Raw genomic sequence first — 26,616 nt, forward strand, 5'->3', positions numbered from 1 at the left:
CAGCCTGGCTCCATGCAAGCAACCACATGCTCTTAGTCAAAGTCAGAATGAGAAAGAAGAATGATCATATTGAGAGTGGAGTGGGGGAGCTGCAACAAAATATTGCAGTGTGGAGTGTACCCGTTCAGAGTTTCAGCCAGTTCTGCACTACTCCATTCTATTCCTCCTGTATTTTCTATTTCCCTGCCCCCAACAGCCAGTGTTTCTTGGTCAATATGCTCCGCCCTCATTGGGTGGTTTGAGAGAATTGAAAGCCTTGGTGAAGACTTGACATTTTCATCGCCCCCCCAAAGTTTTTGATTTGAGGTTCCATTGAAATGAGGGTGTATTTTAATGTTTTGATGTTGTATTTTAATCTTGTTTTTAAGTTGTATTTCAATCAATTTGTTTTTATATTGGGTGTTAGCCACCCTGAGCCCGGTCTTGGTGGGGTATAAATAAAATGATAATGATAATAATAATAATAATAATAATAATAATAATAATAATAATAATAATAATAATTACTACTTCTACTATTATTATTAATGTTGATTCCATACTTCTGCAAACCTTGGCGTTCTTCCAAAAATTTGCTGATGCCTCCCTCTTGTGTGTGGGTGCTGCTTTGGTTATATGAGGACTGACACTCAGAAAACTGAGTTCGCTTTCAGCATATATGATCTCTCTAGGTAAAGGTAAAGGGACCCCTGACCGTTAGGTCCAGTCGTGACCGACTCTGGGGTTGTGGCGCTCATCTCGCTTTATTGGCCGAGGGAGCCGGTGTACAGCTTCCGGGTCATGTGGCCAGCATGACTAAGCTGCTTCTGGCGAACCAGAGCAGTGCATGGAAATGCCGTTTACCTTCCCGCCGGAGCAGTACCTATTTATCTACTTGCACTCTGACGTGCTTTCGAACTGCTAGGTTGGGAGGAGCAGGGACCAAGCAACAGGAGCTCACTCCGTCACGGGGATTCAAACTGCCAACCTTCTGATCGGCAAGTCCTAGGCTCTGTGGTTTAACCCACAGCGCCACCCACGTCCCATATATGAACTCTCTACCCACACACAAATCATAGAATCTTAGAGTTGGAAGGGACCCAAAGATCATCTAGTCCAGCGTGATGTAATGCAGGAATATAAGCTAAAGCATCCTTGACAGATGGCCATCCAGCCTCTGTTGAAAAACCTTCAAGGAAGGAGAGTCCACCACCTCTCATGGGTGTCTGTTCCCTTTACTGTAAATGCCTTTACTGTGGTGCCATGTTTATGGGACTGTCCTTGTATATATGAAGCGTTATCCTCAGAAGTATAATCAGTGCTGGCCAAGAGGTGCAAAATGTACAGTCTATTGAGAACTGCCTGCAAAATAAAATTAAAAAACAAAACAAAATAAAATAAAAGTGAGACGAGCAAAGCAAGAAGTTAGAACAGCAGCAGCTTGTGATAATTGCGGCTTTTGTAAATAGCTTCTTTGCTTATCTTAAGCTTCACATGCCATTGTCACAGATGGTACTCCTTGCATCTCGCTCGGGCCATTTGGCCCCCAATGTTTACATTCTTTCCTCACCTCCCCAGCACCCACAACATTTAAGAGAAGATAAATGTTGATTACTGCAATTAGATGGAATCTAGTGGTGATAGTTATCAGCATGGCTTCAAATCAGGGTCATAGTTTCCAATTAATGTAAGGACAGCTTTCAACATACAGTTCAGCAGAGGAGCTAATCCCCCTAATAGCCTTTCCTTTAAATGAATGAATACCCAGGCACAAGTGCCAGTCATATCTTGCAAGTTTCAGTTACCCTCTCTTTCAAGACAGGACTCCTTGAGGTAGAAAATGTGTCTGTGGCTTAAAGGTGAAAATCCAGGACCCCATTCAAATGCAGCAGCAATAATAATAATAATAATAATAATAATAATAATAATAATAATAATAATTCATACCCCGTCCATCTGGCTGGTTTTCCCCAGCCACTCAGGGCAGCTTACAGCATATATTAAACATAAGGTAAAGGGACCCCTGACCATTAGGTCCAGTCGTGGCCAACTCTGGGGTTGTGGCGCTCATCTCGCTTTATTGGCCGAGGGAGCCGGCGTACAGCTTCTGGGTCATGTGGCCAGCATGACTAAGCCGCTTTTGGCGAACCAGAGCAGCACACGGAAACACCATTTACCTTCCCACTGGAGTGGTACCTATTTATCTACTTGCACTTTGATGTGCTTTCGAACTGCTAGGTTGGCAGGAGCAGGGACTGAGCAACGGAAGCTCACCCCGTCGCGGGGATTTGAACCGCCAACCTTCTGATCGGCAAGTCCTAGGCTCTGTGGTTTAACCCACAGCGTCACCTGCGTCCCTTATGTATTAAACACAGTAAAACACTAATCAATAAAAGTTTCCCAATACAGGGCTGGCTTCAGATGTCTTCTAAACGTTATGCAGTTCTTTATCTCCTTGACATCCACAGGGAGGGTGCCACTACTGAGAAGGCCCTCTGCAAGACTGGCCAACCACATGTTTTTGTGTAATGTTTTCATTAAAATATTTTCTTGGGTAACAACAGAGTCTCTGTTTTTCAATTCATAGAATCCTTCAGGCAAGTCAGTTTTATATTCAGAGTGAGACATGACTATTTTAGGCAATATGGGGTTGAGGGAAAAGAGATTTGAGAAGAGAGAGGGGAGGAAAGAGGGAGACAGTAAAATGTCAGTCTTTTAGATAGTATATGAGCAAAGCTTTTCTGTCAGCGTCATGTAAATAGGTATTATCATCTATTATTATCATCTATTATTATCTATTATAATTATAATTATTATATGCCACCCATCTGACTTGGTTGCCTCAGCCACTCTGAGCAGCTCCCAACAAAATATTTAAAACACAGTAAAACTTCAACCATTTAAAACTTCCCATAACAGGCCTGCCTTCAGATGTCTTCTAAAAGTCAAATCGTTGTTTATTTGACATCTGATGGGAGGGCATTCCACAGGGAGGTGCCACTATTGAGAAGGCCCTCTGCCTGGTTCACTGCAGCTTTACATCTCACAGTGAGGGAACCACCAGAAGGCGGTCAGGGTGGGACCTCAGTGTCCAGGCTGGACGATGATGGTGCTGTGAGAGACCAGAGGGCCCAGGGCCCAGTTGGTTGCTGTTGGTTGGTCGCATTGTGTTTTTGTGTGTGTTGGGGGTGCATGTTGCTGGGTCAGGTCAGCCATACCAATTTGTATGCTGTCGGGGTGTTTGCTTGTGATTATTGTCTTGTTGGGAGCCACACCAGGGTGAAGGTGTCTTCCCGTGTTTGTCCCCATGGTAACTTCAATTTGTTAGTTAGCTTTTCAAGTAGGGCTCTTTCTCATACTGTTTGGTACCAGTGGTCCATGTTCATTCCCAATAGATCCCTCTAGCATCTATTTCTGAAACTCCTAGCATCTGAAGTCCTGCCAACCTAGCAGTTCGAAAGCACGTCAAAGTGCAAGTAGATAAATAGGTACCACTCCGGCGGGAAGGTAAACGGTGTTTCCATGCGCTGCTCTGGTTTGCCAGAAGCGGCTTAGTCATGCTGGCCACAAGCACCGCAACCCCAGAGTCGGCCACGACTGGACCTAATGGTCAGGGTTCCCTTTACCTTTACCTTTAGCATCTGAAGAGGTGTCCCTCAAGACCAAGAGGTTTAGGATCTAAAATTTCCTAATGGTGAGGGCTCATGTGATTGACTGCTGCTCCTCCCTGCACTTAGACAACTAGGACAAACTTTTCCCTGATTTGCTTTGTTTCTATGTGCAGGGATTTTTAAAAAAAGCTTTTCAGCATGAAGAATAATTCAATTATTTGAGTGCTCACCTGCACTCTGAAAGGGGTCTTGCTGAGAAATAAAATGATTGCCTCAACGAGAATGAAGACCAGGAAGGCTTATGAATGTGAGCTATTCCTTTGCCACCACAGCAGACTGCTCACTTCCTGCAAATCCTGGTAACTTTGAAAACTGCCCATATTCGGTGAATTAAGGTGTTTGAAGAATCTGATGTGGTAAATATTAGGAAAGGGCAGCAAAGCTGAGAAAAACACGGGAGCAGTTTAAGGATGCAATTTGCAGAAACAGGTCAGATTGCAAATAACTGGTTTCAAGTTTGAGGAAATTAGTTTCCTGTAGTGTCATATCTTTAAGCACCATGACAAATATTTATATATATTTGCTGTTGATGGTGCTTATTCTTATCTGTATGTATAAACTTTATTTCAATACATAACTGATATAATCATGCACCAGGGTAGGTTTTTCACTACACGTCATTGCTACCAGTATTGTTTACTTCACTTAACTGAGGGATGGGGAAACTGAAGTTGCCAGACTGTAACTCCATCACCCCCTGACCATTATAGAGGACAGTTGGAAGATCCCAGCAGAATACCAGAGCATGGTATGCATTAATATGGAAACTATAAGTCCGGATGCACTTGATCAAGACAATGAGTCACAATTTATTAGACATTTCGGTGAAGCAAGATCTCTTCTAAAATTATTTTGATATTTGTCGCTCTGATTAAAGCATGCGGGAACAGCATTTCCTTTGAAAATGAAAAACAAAGCAAAACAAAGCTCTTGACCAATGTGCCACTTTGAGGATTTTTAATCCATTGCTGTTTATTAATTAAGGGATGCGGTAATTATATGATTTGTGTTTTTATTGGGCCAGATCCAGCTAACCCAGTTTACTAGTGGAAGCCGGTGCAAGGACTAGTTGAGATCCCTGCATTGCGGGGGGTTGGGCTAGATGACTCTGGGGTTCCCTTCCAGCTCTACAATTCCATGATTCTATGAGTCCTCCCAGTGCAGAACTCCCCGCAGAACCAAGGTGTGGGGAAGATTGTTCCATCTGGCAAGCAGAACAATCATCTTAGTGCAATGCTGAATTCCACCCATTGTGTTCTATTTATGTGTCTCGAATTCTGATTGGCAAACTACCTTGTGAGGGGAACGTGCCCAGAAAGGCAGGTTGGAAACTTGTGGCATGCATATGCATACAAACAGGAATTGGGAAAAGAGTAGATTCTTGAAAAATCACTGCCCAGATATAGGATGCATTGTTACCAGGAAATTACCCTGAAAAACAGCATGAAACAAAAATAAGTAAGATGAAACTTTTTCTCTGCTGTGGAGAGGACAGAATCATAGAACTTGAGAGTTGGAGATCATATGGTCTGTTCCCCTGGCAAATGTCAGAATCAGTTGTAGTTGTTTAGTTGTGTCTGACTCTTCGTGACCCCATGGACTAGAGCACGCCAGGCACTACTGTCTTCCACTGCCTCCCGCAGTTTGGTCAAACTCATGCTGGTAGCTTCGAGAACACTGCCCAACCATCTTGTCCTCTGCTGTCCCCTTCTCCTTGTGCCCTCCATCTTTCCCAACATCAGGGTCTTTTCCAGGGAGTCTTCTCTTCTCATGAGGTGGCCAAAGTAGTGGCGCCTCAGCTTCAGGATCTGTCCTTCCAGTGAGCACTCAGGGCTGATTTCCTCCAGAATGGATAGGTTTGATCTTCTTGCAGTCCATGGGACTCTCAAGAGTCTCCTCCAGCACCAGAATCAGTGGGAAAAGCCTAATTCAGTGGGAGCTAAAGTAGGTGTCCTCTAGATATTGTTGAACTACAGATCCCATCAGCGCCAACCAGCAGGGCCAATGGTCAGAGATGATGGGAACTGTTGTCCAGCTACCTCTGGCTAAACCTACCTATTGCATGCATGCGTTGGAATGCTCCAAAGGCACAGACGCAGTTGTGCTGACCAGCCTGACAACTCTACTCTCTGCCACCCAGCTGGTTTATGTTGCCAACTTTTGCTAAGTAGTGCTCTTGTGCCTATAACAGTGGAGGTGATAAACCCTATCTCCATTCTGTGAAAAGCTTTCCACAATTTCTTCAAATCAAGGTGCTGTTAAAGGCGCAAGATAAGGCTAGATCTTCGGGTCATTCTTAGCAGTCCTAGCTCAGAACTCTGGCCTGGAAACGCATCAGTAGCTGTGTTGTGTGCGACAAGTTGGCTGAACAAGCACAGCAGCTAGGTGTAGGCAGCGGTGAGGTAATTGAAAGGGAAGGGATTTGGAAAAGATTCCAAAAAAAGCAAAAAAAAGCAGCCCAGCACATAAACCCCAAATGCTATTAAGAGCCACTAAATTACCTGAAGGCATCTCAATTAAGGAGATTGCAATCTTCCATCATGATGCAGCTATTGCTATTAGGGATTCCCGGTGCTTTGACTGAGATATTCTAATTAGACAGATTTCCTGATAAAGCACGTTTAAATGAAGCAAGCTGTGCTGTCTCTTTCGAGGCCTCAGCTTGCTGCCAGGCGCTGTCTGTCTGTTTCTGCATGGCCTGTCCCTCCCCGCTTTTGGATTGCAATTTCATCAGTGTAGGTCTTTGCTTAGAAAGATGAATGTGACAGGACTTTAATTCTGCCTCAGTGAGGATTTATGCTGCCATAGATGATTGCAGCTATTTATTGCACTGCTTTTATTATCGGATGTAAGTTGTTATGGACAAGTGGTGTGTACCCCGCCTTGAGATAAATGTGAAAGGTGGACTAGGAGTATTTTAATGAATAGTGATGCTATTAATAGCAAAGTATGAGTCAAGGATCTGTGTGGGTCAAATGGCCTTGCACTATACTATCGTCTTGCAAGAGCTGCCTTACTTTTAAGTTTCTCTTTTGTATTAGAGGGTCCTTCTCTTGGGTGGTTTGCCATAGCTTTGCATCCAGCTGTCCTGCCTTAACTTTGTGCAAAACTACATAAAGCTAAGTTGGTTCTATGAAAAAGCTGGTAGGATGTGTGTTGGAAAGCTATTCACGTGGCGCCATAAGGGACGTAGGTCTCCAAGACTCACTGTGGTGTTAGCAGCTACAGTTTAGATCAGTGAGTCCCAATGGGGTCAGCATAACCCACCCAGGTCCATGGTACCATTCACATAAAAAAAAACTACCATAGAGATATTGAAATTTCCAAAAGTAGGCAGTCCACGGCTTGGCTGTTCAAAAACAGGGGGTCCTCAATACTTAGCTAATTCGGAACTACTGGTTTAGATAGTTGGTGTAATTTGTTGTTGTTGTTAAAAATTCTATACCACAAAAAATACACAACATAATAACAAACAAAAGCAATAGCTCCCACAGTTTCAAAGGTCATAGATTGTTAAATTAGCCAAAGGCCTGGGAGAAGAGGGATGTTTTAAAGATGCTCCCTTTGAAAAGTTGATGCACTGGCCCCTTAACATTATATGCTGTACTTTTTATATTTCCAGATCCCAAAGGCTGCATGATACGTGACACTAAATGCATTGCTGTCAATTGCATAAGGTTTCTCAAAAAATTATATAATGATGATGAGAAGCATTAATGGGCCTGATCTTTATTAGAACTACATAATAGCATTATGACTTGGTAGGTGCAAGGCACCCTAAATTCTGGATCAAGTTAGTGTTAGAATTTAATTAAGTCTTGTGTGTTAAAACTGTGTGTCAGACTCCCACGTATTAGGATGTAATCAAGACCCATGTGTATTAAGTTGTGTGTCAGACACCTCTTCAATCCTAGGGAATAAACAAGTCAGGCTAATTTCCTTTTGAGGTGATTGCCTGGAGATGAGCCACTAAGACAACACAAAGGATCATGGACAAATCTCATCTGTAAATGAGTGGGCTCAACTAAGAGTTACTTTAAAAACACAATGCCAGTGTTTTAGGTTAGCATTTTGGGATTTCAGTTAGGCGCTATGGAAGCAGCGGGATGGACAGAGAGTCAGGGAGCAACGTTTGGGAGCAATGGTTGAGGCTGTGGGAGAAGCCAGAATCTCCTGGGGTGTTAAGGCTGTGAACTCCTCCATCCTAGACTGTCAGGGGCTGGACTGAGGAGGAATGGTGGGGGCTGCCCCCCTTTTCCTGAACCTTCCCGAGAACAGAAGGACAGTATAGATTTAGAACAGTGGTTTGCAGAAGGACATAGTTCAGAGACTGTAGAGGGAAAAAGCTGGGAAATATTGGGAGAGGAACAGCAGGAAGAAGAAATACTGGGAGGGAGAGACAGCTGACAGACTCGGTGTCTTTGGAGAGCATTCCTGAGCCCAGGACTAGGCGGGCATCAAGAGTAGTAGAACAGAAAGCTCAGAGGCAGAAAGCTCAGATTAGCCGACGCAGGGGTGACATAGAATAGGGGAGAAATAGGGGGTGGGACTTGCCTTAGAGCAAAGCCATTATCTAGGGAATACTGCATTCCTTTGTGTCTCTCTGAGAATATGGAATAAAATTACTTGGTAAGAACTTTTATTGTTTATCTGATTCTTGGCTGCCGCCGTGGGAGGGATTGAATTCCCTGAAGCCTGACATAGGCTCAGGTTGTATCTATGTGAAAATAAAGCATATATCATAAAGACTCCAGTCTTCACGGGGCCTCATTTTCCAAAAGGAAACACAGAGAAGCTTTAATCATTGCTCCTCCATGGTGATCCGCAAAACCCACTCCTGTGTTGCAATATATAAAAAGATCCCATTGTCCCCATGAAGAGCAGCATGGGGGGGGTGATTTTGAGTCAACGGACACTCCCCAGCTCAATAGTTAAGTGTGACGTATTGTGCGTGTACTTACTATTAAATAAAGAGAAGTTTGGATTTGATCTCCCATTTCATCACTACCTGAAGGAGTCTCAAAGCGGCTAACGTTCTCCTTTCCCTTCCTCCCCCACAACAAACACTCTGTGAGGTGAGTGAGGCTGAGAGACTTCAAAGAAGTGTGACTAGCCCAAGGTCACCCAGCAGCTGCATGTGGAGGAGCGGAGAAGCGAACCCGGTTCACCAGATTACGAGTCTACCGCTCTTAACCACTACAGCACACTGGCTCTGATGTAGTTAGGTCCTTAGGTGCTGTTGTTACTGTCACCTGCCCTCATCTCTCTCCCATGCCTGCTGGATAGTACACCTGAGTACTACAGTTCATGATGGAAGGGGCTGGATGAAAAGAATGGAGAGAAATGGGTTGGATAAACTGTTGCAGCTGGGCCTGGCACTTGAACAGGGGAGTCAGGGTTGTAGCCTCAGTTGATAGGTTGCTGTCAACTCTAGTCATTTAGAGTGAAGGGCTTCTAAGATGGAGACTGGACATCACACTCTCTGTATGTTCCCAGGTAGTGGAGCTAGAGACCATGGCTAGATCTACACAGCTATTAAAAAAACAAAACAGCAACGCTCTGAATACGCTCTGCAAAAAAACTGCTGTAAAGCTCACAATTGAAAATACCATTGAGTTGTGATTTCAGCTCTACAGCGCCATCTCGTGTCACAATGTTATAACGCATTTATAACGCTGTATTTTGTAGCTGAGGTCCATAACTCACTTCAGAGGGTAAGCATGTTCGCAGCTACTGATTCCAACAAGCTAAATTCACTTTGCTCTCTATGGTAGGGCTCACCAGATTTTTTGGACCAATGGCCACATTTTGAAGTTTCAGACAGTGCTGGATGCTGCTGCTATGAAATGGCTGCCATGGGGTGTGTGGGCTAACACAAAATGGCTGCCATGGAGAACATAACACAAAATCTGAGAGACAATCTTATGCTTATCATAGGAATTCAGCTATGTCCTGATTGTGGAGATCATGCTTTGACGGTGTTGTTATCTAATAATAACAATACGGTGGCCACATCACTCTCACACGTATTTTGCAGAAATTGTATAGAAGGTACTTGCAGATTTGTCCCATAACTTTCATTCTGGGAGGGATAGAGACGTAATATTTTTTTTTATACAGGAAAGCTCAGAGTCTGGAGAAACCTGTACAGGTGGACCAGTGAAAGCCCATGGGCTCCAAGTTGGCAACCATCATCATGGCTAAATCTTGCTTACACATCTTGCTTAGATTTCCATCCTAAGAGCATAGGAAGGGAAAGGTCCCCTAGGTTCAGTCTTCAAGTAGGGCTGGAAAGGACTCCTGCATGAAACTTTGGAGAGCTTCTAACAGTCAGGGTCAACAAAACTGAACTAGATTGATCATTGGTCTGATGGATCATTCGTACAAGCGAGCTTCCTGTGTTCCTATGAAGCTGCCTTGTAGTGAATTGGACCATTAGCTGAACTGGTCCAGTATTGACTACAGGCTGGCAGCAGCTTTCTGTGGGCTTAGACTGAAATCTCCCTTTGCCCCTGCTCCCTGGTCTTTCGTGGAGATGCTTTGGATTGAACCTGCAGGGCTTCTGTTCAGTGGGACTTTGGAGCAAATGCCCAAGGCCCCACTTGGCAGGATGGAGGATCCACCAAACACACCAGAGTTGGCTTTGGAATCCATATTTGGAAGCAAGTGAAGTTCTGACTGCTATAATCTAAACAACTCTTCTTCTCTAGAGTCCAAAATGTCCTAGTAGACACTACAGTGGTACCTTGGGTTACAGACGCTTCAGGTTACAGACGCTTCAGGTTACAGACTCCGCTAACCCAGAAATAGTACCTCGGGTTGAGAACCTTGGTTTTCGAACAGCCTAGTTCTCGAACGTTTTGGCTCCCGAACGATCAAAAACCGGAAGTGACTGTTCCAGTTTCCGAACGTTCTTTTGGAAGCTGAACGCCCGACAGGGCTTCTGCAGCTTCCAATTGGCTGCAGGAGCTTCCTGCAGCCAATCAGAAGCCACACTTTGCTTTTTGAATGCTTTGGAACTCGAACGGACTTCCGGAATGAATTTCATTCGACTTCCAAGGTCCGACTGTACTGAGTTAGCTGAACCTGTGTACAAATATTTATTTTTTTAGTGAAGTGAATAGGTGAGCATTAACTCTTTGGAGTGTGTTGCAGACATGCAATTCCCTGTTAATTCAACTTCCATTAAAGTCTTTAAATCCACCATGCACAACTACCTCTGTCCCCCCCCCTCCATTTTTCTTTTCCAAATGTTATTTTTATCAGGCATATTTAGCAGAGTCTTGTAAATGCTGCTGAGTAGTGGCTCACTTGGCCCAGAGAAGCATGTAACTATAAATTGAAACACGATGCTGATAATCAAGGCTTGGAGAATGTGTTTAGTCTACTCTTGGGTGGATAACGAGAATGTATATTAGCAAATACTTTTACAGGCAATGGTAGATAATATATTAGGAAAAAGTTTTCAGCCTTAAATACTTTGATATCTATAGACATTTATTTTAATTATGTTAAGGAAAGGAAATAAAACTCCCTGTAACTGCTAATAGGTTGTTTTTTTTTAAAGCAGTCCTTGCACATTGGCAAAGATTTAATAGGCAAATGGTTAAAAAAAGAGCTAATGGAAATAGTCCCCCTCCCCCACCATAGAAAGGACAAGGATGCTATTGGACAGTTTTGTTAATGGGACATTGTCGGGCTTATTTTCTGTGTAGGTTCAAACAGAGGACTGAGGAAATTCTTGGTGAGTAGCTGCTGGAAATCTTGTTCTCCAAGTTGGTAATAGAATGCAACCTCACGCCGAAAGAATGTTGCAACCTGGATTTATGCAACAGGGAATGAATCCAGACCTTGTGGCATTTTGTGGGTCTACTCTGTGGCATTTGGGATGATTTATTGTAGGCATGGAGACCCCACCTTAGGCATACACCCCCAGTGCAGTTTGCAATACAAAAATGGGGAGATTTTACTATATATATATATTTAAAAAAACAACAGCTCAGTGCAGATGGGCAGAACAATCCAAAGCATTGATGCACAACCCTGTTCTGGACTTTGCCTGGCTCTGCTTAACTCTCAACTGGGGACTTTCCCATTGTTATTGTGTGTAGGTGGAGAAGCTACTGATTCTTTCCCTTTGAACTTTTATCCAAAATGCTATCACCTTTCTGGCACTTGCAGCACTTATGTCATATCCTCACAGGTTCAGCCTGGGATTTCTCCCAGTCTGCTCTGTCTCTCACCGTAGACAAGAACATGTCTGTCATGACTGCATAATGCACACAGAGATGGAAAGAGAGAAGGGAAATTGGCCTACTCCTCCCCCATCAATCTTTCAGTCTTCTTAAAAAGTTTTTTTTAGCTAATTCCTTATGGGGTCGCTTCTAGGTTTTGTCCAAAGCCTTGCAGTTCTGTCTGTCTATCTATCTATGCAAAAAACAGATAGAGCCAGTAGCAAATACAGTTGTACCTTGGTTCTCAAATGGAATCTGTTCCAGAAGTCTATTTGACTTCCGAAAACGTTCAAAAACCAAGGCGTGGCTTCCGATTGGCTGCAGGAGCTTCCTGCACTCAAGCAGAAGCTGCGTAAGCCGCGTCGGACGTTCGGCTTCCAAAAAACATTCGCAAAACGGAACACTCACTTCCAGGTTTGCGGCGTTCGGGAGCCAATACGTTTGAGTCCCAAGGCGTTCCAGAACCAAGGTACAACTGTATTCAATGAACTATGGCTAGCACACAAGGGAACAGAACAGCAGTTTCCCCTGCTATATCACATACTGCTTTTTGTTAAGCCTCCCCAGTCTTGAGGTGCTTTTCATAGGGCATAGCAGGGGTCAGCAAACTTTTTCAGCAGGAGGCTGGTCCACTGTCCCTCAGACCTTGGGGGGGGGGTGAAACTATTTTTTTTTTGAGGGGGGGAATGAATTCCTATGCCCCACAAATAACCCAGAGATGCATTTTAAATAACAGGACACATTCTACTCATGTGAAAACACGCTGATTCCCGGACTGTCTGCGGGCCGGATTTAGAAGGCGATAGGGCCGGCCCCAGCCCCCAGGCGTTAGTTTGCCTACCCATGCCATAGAGGACTGTTGTTTTGAGAACTACAACGCCAAAAGCCCACCCTTCCCTGCCCCCTGTCATATGGAACTGGTTGCAAAGTCCTTTGGATCACAGCCCAACCCATTTAGTTTTCCTTCTTTGCTCTGAGCCAATAAGGGCGCATTGCACACCTTTGCAGGTCTTCTGCCACCGTCTGCAAACCTTTCAGCTCCAGATTCCAAATGCTTTTATTGGCAAAGCACAATGACTGTCGGTTTGGGAACTCCCTGCCTTTTGTGGGATTTGCAGCTCCTAATATAAATGTTAAATAGAACAGCTCTGGCTGAAGTTGCAAGAGCTGGCACGCTTTGTCTGTCAGGTGCATTTTCCTGCGAAGGAAGCAATGTCAGGTGGTTATGATGCAAATTGAGACGCAGCCGCTGCAATGTTATCCAGGAGCAGCTTATTATTATTTTTTGTAACAGGAGACATGCTGCGGGTGACCTAAGAGTATAAGGCCTTATGAGAAGGGACTGTGTTGTGCCAAAAGCTTATGGATCTGTAGGTGTTTTGCTGCGAGACAAAGTCTACCATTGGTAATAACCTCTAATGAGTTTGTCTGCAAGCTGCTTCAAATCACCTCCCACGTCCGTTCCCTTTTCTTATGATCCACCCAGATATATGGCCACACAGGTTCTTACTCCTTCTTGCTCACTCATTTTCGACTGCCTCATTTGCTCCACACGTACACCATCACCTGGCAAAGCGTCTTTTCAGATGGGTCTCTAGCAAGCCCATAGCCAGACCCGCATGCCCTCCACATGTCCTGTTTTTACAGGGACAGTCCCAGAATAACAAAAGTCATTCCAGCTTCTGATTTGATCCCAGAATGTCCCTCTTTTTCCTGCATCTCCAAATCTGAAGGTAGAGGACAGGGATGGGGGACTTGTGGCCCTCCAGATAGTCAAATAAAGCTTCCTTCACCCATAACCATTGTCCATGGCACCTGCAGTTAGTGGGAAATGAAGTCTAACCACATCTGGAGGGCCACAGAGTAGAGAATATCCTGGACACTGGCAGAAAGAATAGCTCTCTGTTGACATTATAGATGGCACCATTCCTTTATACCAGTATGAACATATGCTCCGGGGCTGTCCAGCTATCTACATAATCACCAGTGATATTTTTCTAGAAAAAGAGGTGCTGGAACTCACCATGAACACCTCCCTTGTTCTCTTAGAATGGCAATGGCACCCACCTGGGAGGTGCCAGAACTGAGTTCCAGCTGGAAAAAAACCACACACCCTGGTTTTTTGACCACATGCATAATTGGCTTGTTGGGCAGGCTAGATAGGGCAATTGCTTCTGCAGTCCTGAAGATTCTGGATTGCCACCAATATTGTTGAACAGTCTGTATGAGGCCACGGAGAAAGATTCCTGGAGCCTTGTTTCGAAACATTGGCGTGCCACCCTTTCCCTCACAAAGCCAGTTTGACTAAAACATCGGTAAAGCAATGAATCCCACTAAAAGACTTCAGTAAAAGTCGGCTATAAAGCAGCAAATAGTGCGCAGCAGCACATTAAAACCAAAGCAAGCGCAGAGAGACCTGTACCTGCCATCCCTAACTTTATTAATAACTCTCAGCTCTATATTTTGCTATCGATTCGCTTAGGTGTGGCTGCCTCAATCCTAAATGAAGCCCTGGGCGAAGGGATGCGGTTAAACTGATTGGAGACAAGATGGAGGTGATATAGTTAATCCAAATGCTTTTGGGAGAGTTGGAATGCCTGCTTTGGGTGGAGCAACACTTACTCCATCAGAGCATGTTCAGGGCCTTGGGCTTCTACTAGACTCTGCTTTGCTTGTGCAAAAACAGATAGCAGTGTGCTTTACCTGCTGTACCTATTGCATAGGCCCCAGCCTATTTTTGGAGTAGAAGGGTTACACCTGGTTGCTCTGCAATTTGTGCAAACTTAAGGATTGACTACTGCAAGGCACTTTCACATGGGGCCACCCTTGGAAGCTGCAGCTACTGCTATGGCCTGCTTCCTGATCCATAAAGTAAAGGTAAAGGAACCCCTGACTGTTAGGTCCACTTGTGGACAACTCTGGGCTTGCAGTGCTCATCTCACTCTATAGGCCGAGGGAGCTGGTGTTTGTCCGCAGACAGCTTCCGGGTCATGTGGCCAGCATGACTAATTCTGGCGAACCAGAGCAGCACACGGAAACGCCATTTACCTTCCCGCCAAAGTGGTACGTATTTATCTACTTGCACTTTGACGTGCTTTCAAACTGCTAGGTGGGCAGGAGCTGGGACCAAACAACGGGAGCTCACCCTGTTGCGGGGATTTGAACTGCTGACCTTCTGATTGGCAAGCCCTAAGCTCTGTGGTTTAGACCACAGCGCCACCCGCGTCCCATTCCTGATTCATGTTGTTGTTTAGTCGTTTAGTCGTGTCCGACTCTTCATGGCCCCATGGACCAGAGGACACCAGGCACTCCTGTCTTCCACTGCCTCCCGTAGCTTGGTCAAACTCATGTTCGTAGCTTCAAGAACACTGTCCAACCATCTTGTCCTCTGTTGTCCCCTTCTCCTAGTGCCCTCAATCTTTCCCAACGTCAGGGTCTTTTCCAGGGAGTCTTCTCTTCTCATGAGATGGCCAAAGTATTGGAGCCTCAGCTTCAGGATCTGTCCTTCCAGTGAGCACTCGGGGCTGATTTCCTTCAGAATGGATAGGTTTGATCTTCTTGCAGTCCATGGGATGCTCAAGAGTCTCCACCAGCACCATAATTCAAAAGCATCAATTTTTCACCGTTCAGCTTTCTTTATGGTCCAGCTCTCACTTCCATACATCACAACTGGGAAAACCATGGCTTTAACTATACAGACCTGATTCATAGAGCAGGGCAAAAGCATGTAGCAGGTCACTGGTTTGGGGGGCAACGGCACTGGCTGCTTATGCCCAGTTCAAAGTGCTAGTCTTGACCTTTTATTGCTCTTAGTTGGAGACTTCCCCTCTCTATATGAAGCTACCAATCCCTTGTAAGGCAGAGTCACTCTGCCAATGGGCCTGGTGCCTGATGCCAGCTCCCCGTAGACCATGTCCCTGGGGAACCTGAAATCAGGATTGTGTCCCCTGCTTCCTTGTGTGACCCATCCAGGGTTGGACAAATTTTCTGGCCTTCCTTTCTGCTTGAGACAGTAAAATGCCACCTTGCATGTGAGTTGACTTCCACTCAATGGATTGCAGGCTGTATAAGGCTTGCTTTAACGCTGCAGAAATTCACCAGGTGCAGCCCTCATTGCATCTCTATGCCGGGAGAAGAACTACCTACTGAAGTTCCACCTGACAGACAGCTGCTGGAGGTGCAGAGTCTCAGTCGGGTGGGTGGGTGAGATACAGAAACGGTAACTGCAAGAAGAACTGCAATTATACTTCATTTCCTTTTGTTTTGAATTGCAACAAACTGAGCTCGAAAAGTTCAGGACAGAGCTCGAAGCTTCGGAGCAGACGAACTCTGTTAATGATTCAAAATGGCCTGTGACCTAATTTTCTAAGCACTTGCTTGGGTGGGAACTGCAGCGATGTCAACAGGGCTGGATTAACCATTAGGTTACATGCATGAAACAATGCAGAATGCCAGCCAAATGTTGCTGTGGGAGTTTCTTGCTGGGGAAAGTACGCTGGGCACCTTTAAAATGCAGCACACCTTAGAACATGTGAGCTATTATTTCATCATGTGGTTTGGGGGTGGCAGAAAGTGGAGAATGTGGCCCAGCTCCTGCAAAACACCCATAGAGCTCTGCTAGCACGTGAAACAGAAAAGCTCTACTCTTTTTTTTAATTCTGCTTCTGCAAAGTTTCCTTACGCCCTTGGCAAGGAGATGTCTGCCAAGTAGGAGAATACGACAGAGGGGTTTCTCATAGGTTTCAACATGATCAACAGCTTGATATGGTTAGAGCAGGGTGGCTACCCTGTGGCCTTTCAAATGTTCTTCGACACCCACCAACTCCAGCCAGCATGGCCAATGGTTAGGGATGATGAGAGTTGTGGTCCATTAGCTTGTGGAAGGCTACAGGTCTCCTCATCCCTAGATTAGGGGCTCAGATGTCTTCTCTATGTGGAAATTTTTTAGTGCAGGAAAAATATACTGTTATTGCATGGGGGAATGTGGTAGAAATTATGTGTGGAAAAAAGTAGTGGTGGAGAGAATATTCATAGGTGTTGATGGCAGGGTCCTCTAGTGAAAGTGATTGGTGGGAAATTCAGGGCAAACAGATGAGAAGAAAATATTTATCACTATGCACAATTAGAGATGGGAGGGGAATTTGATGTAGTTTGCACACGAACCAAAAACACGACCAGAATTTGCGCTTCACTGAATCTTGCAGTGCAGTTCTGCAGTCAAGCAGTGTGTACAAAAATGCATAGACAAGGGTAAAGTGTGCATACATTAATGAAAATGGCCTACAAAAATGCAGGATATTACAGAAAATTGCTTTTGCAAAAGAAGAAGAAGTGTATATTAGACGAAATTTGCACTAAAATGCTGGTGGATTTTCAGGACTTTAAAAACAAACAAACTCAGCCACAAGGAATTGTGGACAACTGACCTTAAGATTGGGTAAAATGAGAAACTGAGATTGTTATATCAACTTCTGGAATTGGCTATGAGAAACTTTCAAAGAGGATTAGGCAATTTCACGGAAAAGATGTCTGTTGTTAGCAGTCACAATGACTATAGAAAAGCCTTCCTCTTCAGAGAAGGTATGTCTTGGGGTGGGTTGCTGCCTTCATCTCCTGCATGTGGGCTGCCTGGAGGCATCTAGTGGACCATTCTAAGAAGCAGAAGGATGCTGGGCAACTTGTGATTTGATCTGGCAGAGCAATTAGCAGGGTTTAACATGTATCTCCATGCCCCAAAGAAATGCATTACCTGGGGGTTCCTGCATATCAAGTGTTTGTTGAAGGTCACAGAGGCCTCCTGAAAAGTTGGCAATCTAATTTTGGGGTCTCTCCACCAAGCACTTCTGCTGTGAATTTTTGGGCTCATCTGCATCATTTTTTGGCCAATTCTCAGCTGTCCTTTAAATCACTGCCCTCCCACCCTCTCCCTTGCCCCTCCCCGGCCAATCCAGATTTCCACAAACTAGGGAATCTCCAAAAAGGAGAGGTTATGAGCCTGACAAAAATGTATGAAAAGAGCCTTGATCTCCTGAGGAATGTGAACATTATTTTGCAAGGTTCACAGTCTCACTTGAAGGCAAGTTTTGGATGGATACTGACAATTTGTTCCTTTTCCTCCGAAAAAGCTACAGCAGCGTTCCTCAGACTCCAGATGTTTTAGGGGTACAACTCCCATCAGCCCCAGACAGCATAGACTGAGCTATAGTGCTATGCTGTTGATCTTACAGATTTTAAAGGATTGATATAAAAGAAAGATATGAAAACTCATTGTAGCATTTTTATTGCACTGCTTTATAGTAATTCATATCAGAGATTGAAGCCGTTTGTGTTTATCAGATTCTACCCAGTGCATAGAGACCTATGTGGGCCTGTGTACACACTGCCATTTACTTTGGCTCCAGTGCGCTCCCACAGCTGGTGCCTGAAGCTGTGTATACAATACATATCTATCTTGCAATTTCTTGGGAAATACTGATGGCTGATACATTTCTTCAGAGGTGTACTTAGGTTTCCTTGTGTCCTTGGCTAGGAGATGTACTGGTGCCTCTGACCATGGACCAGAAACTAAAAAAGTTTGCTTTTTGCCACCTTTTGTGCTCCACCAGTGACTTCCTTAGCGGCCACTGGGGTTGGGTCTCCCCACCCTCTGTTAGTCTGTCTGCTTGCCTTCCTGCCTCTCTTTCTCCCTCCGTCCACTCACTGTTTTCCCTCCAAGCTGCCAGAGTAGAGCTGTGATTTTTGCATCTCCCTTGGCCAATCCTAGGTATGCCCCTGCATTTTTTCTACAACCAGCTTCCATCTGATTTGAAAATGTACACCGCGGTTAAGCTGAGGTGTGCACATTTGAGACAGATGTTGCACATGTACAGATGACACACACGTGCAGATGACAGCTTCACAAATAGGAGTTTGGAGGGGGTCGTAGGCATGGGGAAACCAAACAGGTAACGTGCATTGGGTGAAGACATCTCCATCCCCTCTCAGATGTATACAGCAATGTGCAAATGTGACTGGAAATGCAGAGAAGGCGAGGAAATGACCTCACTCTCATTTTAAGCCATTAATATATACGTAGCCTGTGTGAAAAGGTTAAGTATACTGACACGGCGCTATCATTCAGAAGTGAAGGGGCCTCCTGTAATCTTTAGGGTGCTTAAATTCCAATGAAATTATTTGGATATGTTGTTGTTGTTGCTTAGTCGTTTAGTCGTGTCCGACTCTTCGTGACCCCATGGACCAGAGCACGCCAGGCACTCCTGTCTTCCACTGCCTCCCGCAGTTTGGTCAAACTCATGTTGGTAGCTTTGAGAACACCGTCCAACCATCTCGTCCTCTGCCGTCCCCTTCTCCTTGTGCCCTCCATCTTTCCCAACATCAGGGTCTTTTCCAGGGAGTCTTCTCTTCTCATGAAGTGGCCAAAGTATTGGAGCCTCAGCTTCAGTATCTGTCCTTCCAGTGAGCACTCAGGGCTGATTTCCTTCAGAATGGATAGGTTTGATCTTCTTGCAGCCCATGAGCCTCAAATACTTCTATGTATTCAAATTTATGGTGTGATCCAAAGAGTTGTAAAAAATATTATAGAATATCAAAATGCGCATATATTACTAAGCAGATTTCGAGCGTAGAGGGAAGCCACCAGAAACTTCAATGATTATATATGATACTACTGTTGAGCTTCATTGCATTTCCAATTAATAGCCCACCCGGCCAGGTTACCTGTGTGAATTTCTGCTGCCATCTTGGCAAATCTATCTACTTTATGGGTTGCAGACATAACTTCCCTACCCAGCACAATTTTAAGCAGCAATCTCATGGGCCAATTACTCATCTGTTTTTACAAAAATGTCGGAGTGATTTTCTCTGGACGTACTATGCATAATGGACAGTACCATAGATAATCTGAATCGAACCACAAATGCACATTCTGTGGTCCCTTGGGATGCACACTGCTGGAGTTACTGCGGATATCACGGTCTGAGGTGAGGAAAAAGCTTTCTCTCTGTGTTGCAGGGTCTCCAGGCTGAGCCAGACCACGCTCATATTCCAAGTTTGATTTGAAGCCTGGAGAAAACTGAAGAGGAATCGATTACTGCTCTATCCCTTCGAATTGCGATGTCTTTCAATCAAGGAATGCGTTGGCAGCAATTGAATCCTTTGCTAGCAGCTCCAGCTGGAATAACTTGTAATTTGCTGTAACCCTGAATGTTGCTGTAACTCTGAATGTTTTATATTTTGCATATATATGCATGCACGCTTCTGAGCCTGTTCCACCATACTCTTGCAAGGATATCATCGGCTCCTGCATGGATTTATTCAGAAAAGAAAAGGTTCCTCTATGGAACATTGCCCCAAATTTTAATATCCTTGTTGCATCTGTTAGTCAAGGAATGTTTTGGCAGTGACTGAAGTCTTCACTAGTAGCTCCAAGTAGAATAACTCATTTATCTATTTATATTTATTTCATAAAAAATTATATCTTGCTTGATTGTAAGGCGGGAGAGAACCTCAAAGCGGTTTATGAAAAGAGTAAAGCGGCAGAATTATCCACAAAAACAGCTATTCAAAGAATAATTAAAACCAAAACTGATTAAAACACTTGTAAACATACTACATATCTGGGTAGGCTTGCCTTGTAAGATGGTTGCTTCTCCTCTCACCACGGTGGTTGGAAGGAAGCACAATTATTTTGCACAGATATATCCTGCGTGAAGCAGTTTGCAAACCGCAAAACACTCTGAAAACCACAGTTATCATTGATACATAAAAAGAAGCTTGTTAACCTGTTTTGAACACAGGTAAACCACCGGACTGACTAAGAAACGGTAGCGTTTTATGTCCTCCAAGACATTTTAAAACAATATGCTTTGCATTTCCCCCTTCAGAGCCTTGGAAGGGTGGTGTGCTGACATAACAACTATCCACACAGGTGCTCCCTTGGAGATTGCTTTCCGTCTGTTTTTATTTAATATATACAAATTTAATTACATTTTATTGCTGCTGTTTTTAATTGGCGCTGGTAGGAAAGAGCCTCCCGGCCACGCACCGAACCCAACGGGTGTGTTAAAAGAAACACCCGAGGCCTCAGCCCAGAAAGAAAGAAACATACTTAAATCCCATTAAAAATCAATGCAACTGTAGTGCCTGCATAAGCAGGATTCATGTTCTCATGGTTGTGTCTTTTATAAAGAGGACTATCCAGACTCCATTAAAATCCATGTCCAAAGGGGAGGGGAAAACACCATTGACTTTATGATTCAATTTTCTTTGCAGCGCGATATTCTTCACCTTCATTGTTCACTCGAGTGCTGCCACAAGTCGCCACAGGATAACAATTGAGTCATGTAGGAAGAATGTATACTTGTGTCGACCTATGAGCCACATACAGTTGTTGGGAGTTGCTCCAAAATAATATTCAGCACAACAGATTCCAGTTTGCAGGAATAAAGGCTTGATGTGCGACCATTTTAGTCTTCTATATTCTTGGGCACCCCTATGGTCTATTTGGGAGGGTTATAGCTCAGTGGGAGGCTGTAACATGCAGAAGGCCCAAGACCCAACCCCCACTGTCAAAAGAGGGGGTGGGGAAGCTCAACAACTCTGTCCAGATTTTCACTTTAGGGAATATAGCAACTCTAGTATAGGGACAGATCCTGAAGCTGAGACTCCAAGACTTTGGCCACCTCATGAGAAGAGAAGACTCCCTGGAGAAGACCCTGATGTTGGGAAAGATGGAGGGCACAAGGAGAAGGGGATGACAGAGGACGAGATGGTTGGACGGTGTTCTCGAAGCTACCAGCATGAGTTTGACCAAACTGTGGGAGGCAATGGAAGACAGGAGTGCCTGGCGTGCTCTGGTCCTTGGGGTAATGAAGAGTCGGACATGACTAAACAACTAAACAACTAAACAACAACAACAACAACAACAACAACAACAACAACAACAACAACAGTATAGGGAAACTTCCTATGTCATTCCATAACTTCATAGACTGGCGCTGGGGTGGCAAACCTATGGACCTACAGATGTTGATGGACTCCAATTCCAATCAGCCCTAGTCAACATGGTCAATGGCCAGGGATGATGGGAGTTGTGCTCTAGCAACCTGGGGGAATGGGGGCAGGTTTCCTAACCCTTATTCTAGCTTCACAATGAAGTTGAGGACAACTAAGAGCATCTTATAGTTGCAGCACATCCGTTCTGGCAGAGTATTGCACGTAAATATATACATTTGCATGTTACTTACAAATCCCCAAAAGAGAATACAGAAATGTGGGAAATTTGCTTTTTCACAGTACGAACATTCTTGGTAAGGCCTGGTAAGATTAAGTTGGGAGTTGTGTCCAGACTGTGAGCTCCTAACTGCCTACTTCTGCTCTAAACTATTAGTGTTCAGTTTTGTAAGAAAGATCTAATTTGGATGACCAGGTGTCTTCCGAGGCGAGATTGACAAAAATCCATGGATTCTCACAAAAATCCTGTTGCTCTGGGGATGCCACAAGCTGGGATGGGAATGGGGATGAATTTGAATCTTGCTTGAGACAGGTTCTATGACTCCCCTGTGCTGACAGCAGGCAAAATACATGCTTGTTATTTTTTGTTTTGATTAGTCCAGATTTTGTTACTGAAGTTTTGGAGTATGAGATGAATAAAGTCTAAGAAGGGATATCTGGATCTCTACTCACATCAACTGCCATATTCCGATGATCTTGGTCAAAATGATATCAATCATAATATTTCCAGGTTTCCTTCCTTCCTTCCTTCCTTCCTTCCTTCCTTCCTTCCTTCCTTCCTTCCTTCCTTCCTTCCTTCAAAAAATTATTACAAAGTAAGCCAGAAATAGTATTGCAACCTTTTCCCTATTCACCCCTCCTTGTTGGTTTTGCAACCATGACAGAGTTAGTGTGAGCCGCACACAATTTGAAATAAACTGTTACTATGCATCTTGTATTATGAGTTGATCAGACAGTGTAATGGTGTACAGTGGTACCATGGTTTAAGAACAGCTTAGTTTATGAACAAATTGGATTAAGAACGCTGCAAACCCGGAAGTAGGTGTTTGTGTTTGTGAACTTTGCTTTGGATGCAGAACATGTTTTGCTGCCTGTTGAGTATGTTCCATTTGTAAGTTGAGTCCCCCACTGCTATGGGAATATTTGAGGAATTATTGTATTTTAATCTTTTGTTGGAAGCCACCCAGAGTGGCTGGGGAAACCCAGTCCGATGGGTGGGGTAATAATAATAATAATTAGAAAGCACGCCTTGGTTTAAGAACGGACTTCCGGAACGGATTGTTTGTAAACCAAGGTATCACTGTATTTGTATAATCTTTGCAATGACAATACTTTAATTTGTGGAGAGGATTCAGAATCTGGCTTTTGTAGGTCATTGACTTACAGTCAGCTAGCATCTATTTCCCATAGACTTTTTTGTCTAGACAAATAATTAAGGAATTGATTAAGGTCAAACTCTTGACACCTGAGACCATCCCTCACTCCTAACCTCCCCCAGTGTTACTCAATTCTTGCTTAGCAAATTAGATTATGAATGGTGACTTTCTTGGGAAGGAGTGAAAGAACCATTCAAAGCAAGACTGGTCAACCTATATTCCTCCAGGTGTTGTAGGACCACCTCCCATCACCCTTGACCATTGGCTATGCAGGCTGGGACTGATGGGATTTGGAGTCCAACAACATCTGGAAGGTCCCGGTAGGAGTTTCATTAAAGTTTACTATAGTTCAGTGCTGGCGTGGTGATATACAGTATCTGTATATTCAGTCAATGAGAGGCTTCCTAATCACCTATTTCAATCATTAATTACAGACGTTTCCCATTTGTAAACAGGGAATGACAACATAGCCTATCTTTGTGCAATAGGGATAATTGAAATAATCACCTACTCCTATCTTCATCTCTCTCCAAACTGCATGATGAGCACCAGGTATAGACAATCTCCCAGTAGACTAAAGTGGCACCATGTAAAGCAGGAAGAAATAGGCACATGCTTTTAGAACCCAAAGGCATGTGGATGAGAATAATCTGCCTAGCAACTCAGAGCCCACATTGCTTCTGATCTGTATGCATGTAAATTTTACATTTACAGAAAACCCCCCTTCTTGGGAGAACCATGAATATTTCTTCAAAGGTGCAGGTGTACAGTATGTACATAAATAGATTATTATGTGTTAAAAGATAGTAATGATCAGTCTAGAGAAGTTCAGTTGGTCAATGTGCAGAACACTTCATATCATCGTTCTTTTTACCCCAGCGTACAATAGTGGCCAAAATTGTGGAAACCTTTTGGAAAAAGTGTATTTCTGAGGTTTGGTGGCTCATAACACTACTTTTTTGCTCCATTTCTTTAATTTTATTATGTTTTACAAGCTCACGAAAGGAAAGAACGCAAAAAACCCAACCAACTTGATAGCAATCACACAGCACACTGACAAATGTCCTCCTCTCAGCTCCAGTACATAACATCAAGAGCTGAATCCTACTGTGACGTGATTGAATCATTGCCAAAACAAGATGACACCTGATTGGCTCTCTAAACACTCATGCTCATCGGCTACATACAAATGGAGAAAAGCTACTGCATATCAACCTAAGCAAGGTGTGCTTCCTTTTTCTGGTTATTTGGCTATAACATTTATTTTATTTTTTTAAAATAACTTTTATTTTGCTTTAAACAGGTACATATAAACAGGTACATATACAGTGGTGCCTCGCAAGACGAAAATAATTCATTCCGCGAGTCTTTTCGTCTTGCGATGTTTTTCGTCTTGCGAAGCACGGTCCGTCGCAACTGCGCCTCTTCAAGCGGCTTTAAAAAAAAAGCGCAAGACGTTTTCGTCTTGCGAAGCAAGCCCATAGGGAAATTCGTCTAGCGAAGCAACGCAAAACCGAAAAACCCTTTCATCTAGCGAGTTTTTCGTCTTGCGAGGCATTCGTCTTGCGGGGCACCACTGTAAATATAGACAACCAACATTACAAAGGAAAATTCTTTAATAGTAATGGGGGGGGGACTACAAAAACTACAAAAAATATCAAAGTACATGACACAGAACATAAGCAACTATGGGAAAGATAAAAGAAAAGAAAAAAGAAAAAGGAAGATGAGCCAAAGCAGGAAAGCTCATCTATTGTACACTTCCGTCAAGCTCACAACAGATCATTATTCTTATCAATTAACTCTATCCGCATTCCAAAGGAATCCCTCATCTTGGTATCAGGGAACATTTCTCTATTCGGTATCATTCTAAACATAGCCATATCTTTCTTGCAGAGCCCTTGTCCCCTAAATAGTTATTTAAACATTCCCATTCTTCTTTCACCATTTTTTTAGGTTTATCTCTTATTGCATCTGTCAGCTTTGCGAGCTCCAAGTACTCGCACAGTTTGACTACCCATTCCTCTTTAGTAGGTGTATTTTTATCTTTCCAGTGTTTTGCCACTATAACCCTTGCTGCTGACGTTGCATACATAAATAGCCTAGTTTTGTTTTTGGGAATATTATCTGAACCCATTCCTAGTAAAAATTCTTCTGGTTTCTTGCTAAATGTAGTTTTTATCAATCTCTTTATCTCTTCATAAATCATATTCCAAAATCTTTGTATCTCTAGACAGGACCACCACATATGGTAGTATGTTCCTATCTGTTCCTTACATCGCCAGCACTTGTTATTGTTTGATTTATTTATAACATTTTATAGAACACAGATAATTGAACAAACTTTGTTGCATTACAATCTTCATTAAATTATTTTCCCATTGATATATAATTTTATGGTATGACTCCAAAAAAAGTGGTGTTATGAGCCATCAAACCTCAGAAATACCCTTTTCTCAAAAAGGGCCACTAATGTAGAAGAATGCCTCTTTACCACGGCTTTTGACACCCAAGTTGTATATTTTTTATGATCCAAGTTGTTTCTCTCATAGTAAGCTGTTTTAATCTAGTTTTTTGTAACATTGTGTTTTAATTGTTGTAACCCACTCTGGACGTTAGGGTGAAGGGTGGGTAATTAATAAAAATAATAAAAATATGAATTTGTGGGAATCCAATCAACCTTGATTTCTTAATCATGGAAAGCATGGAGGTTACCAGGCCTCATACCACCTTGAAACATGGAAGAACTTCATGATGGCTGGAGATATGTGATGCGTTCCTTTCTACCAACGTTGCAGTAATAAAAGTGGCTGCATGTCTGAAAATATCTAACTCCAATTAAGAGCCTTGACACTTGGATGACCCTGCTGCAAATGGAAAGAGTTGCCCTCTTTGTTCTAGCAGGGAGATCTGCATGCTCAGCTTACAGATGCCCACCCTCACTGCGATGCTCCTCCAGACCCGATTAAGCTTATGAATATGTAGATAGATCTTCGTATTGCTAGTAGTTACGCTCTACCAGACCTAGGCCAGGGTCACACTCTTTGCTGGAATTTGATAACAGCCCCAGAAATATGAATGTGGGGTATATAATTATGCATGTTGAACTGCTCTCATTTTGGGGGGGAAAGATTGATTTCCCTATAAGGGGCTACATTCTGGATGAGTGGGAAGCCACAAGTTACTTGATATTGCACTGCAATATTGAAAAATTCCTACGCTTCTTGGAAATGAATGTAAATAGTCGAATGTGCCTCTTTTAAGAGAGAATTTCACTTCCACCACAAATGTAACTATATGTTTATTTTCATATCTATGCATCTGTATCTACATTCCAGACACCAC

The sequence above is a fragment of the Podarcis bocagei genome, assembly GCF_964188305.1.
Source record: "Podarcis bocagei genome assembly, chromosome: 8".
NCBI lineage: Eukaryota > Metazoa > Chordata > Lepidosauria > Squamata > Lacertidae > Podarcis > Podarcis bocagei.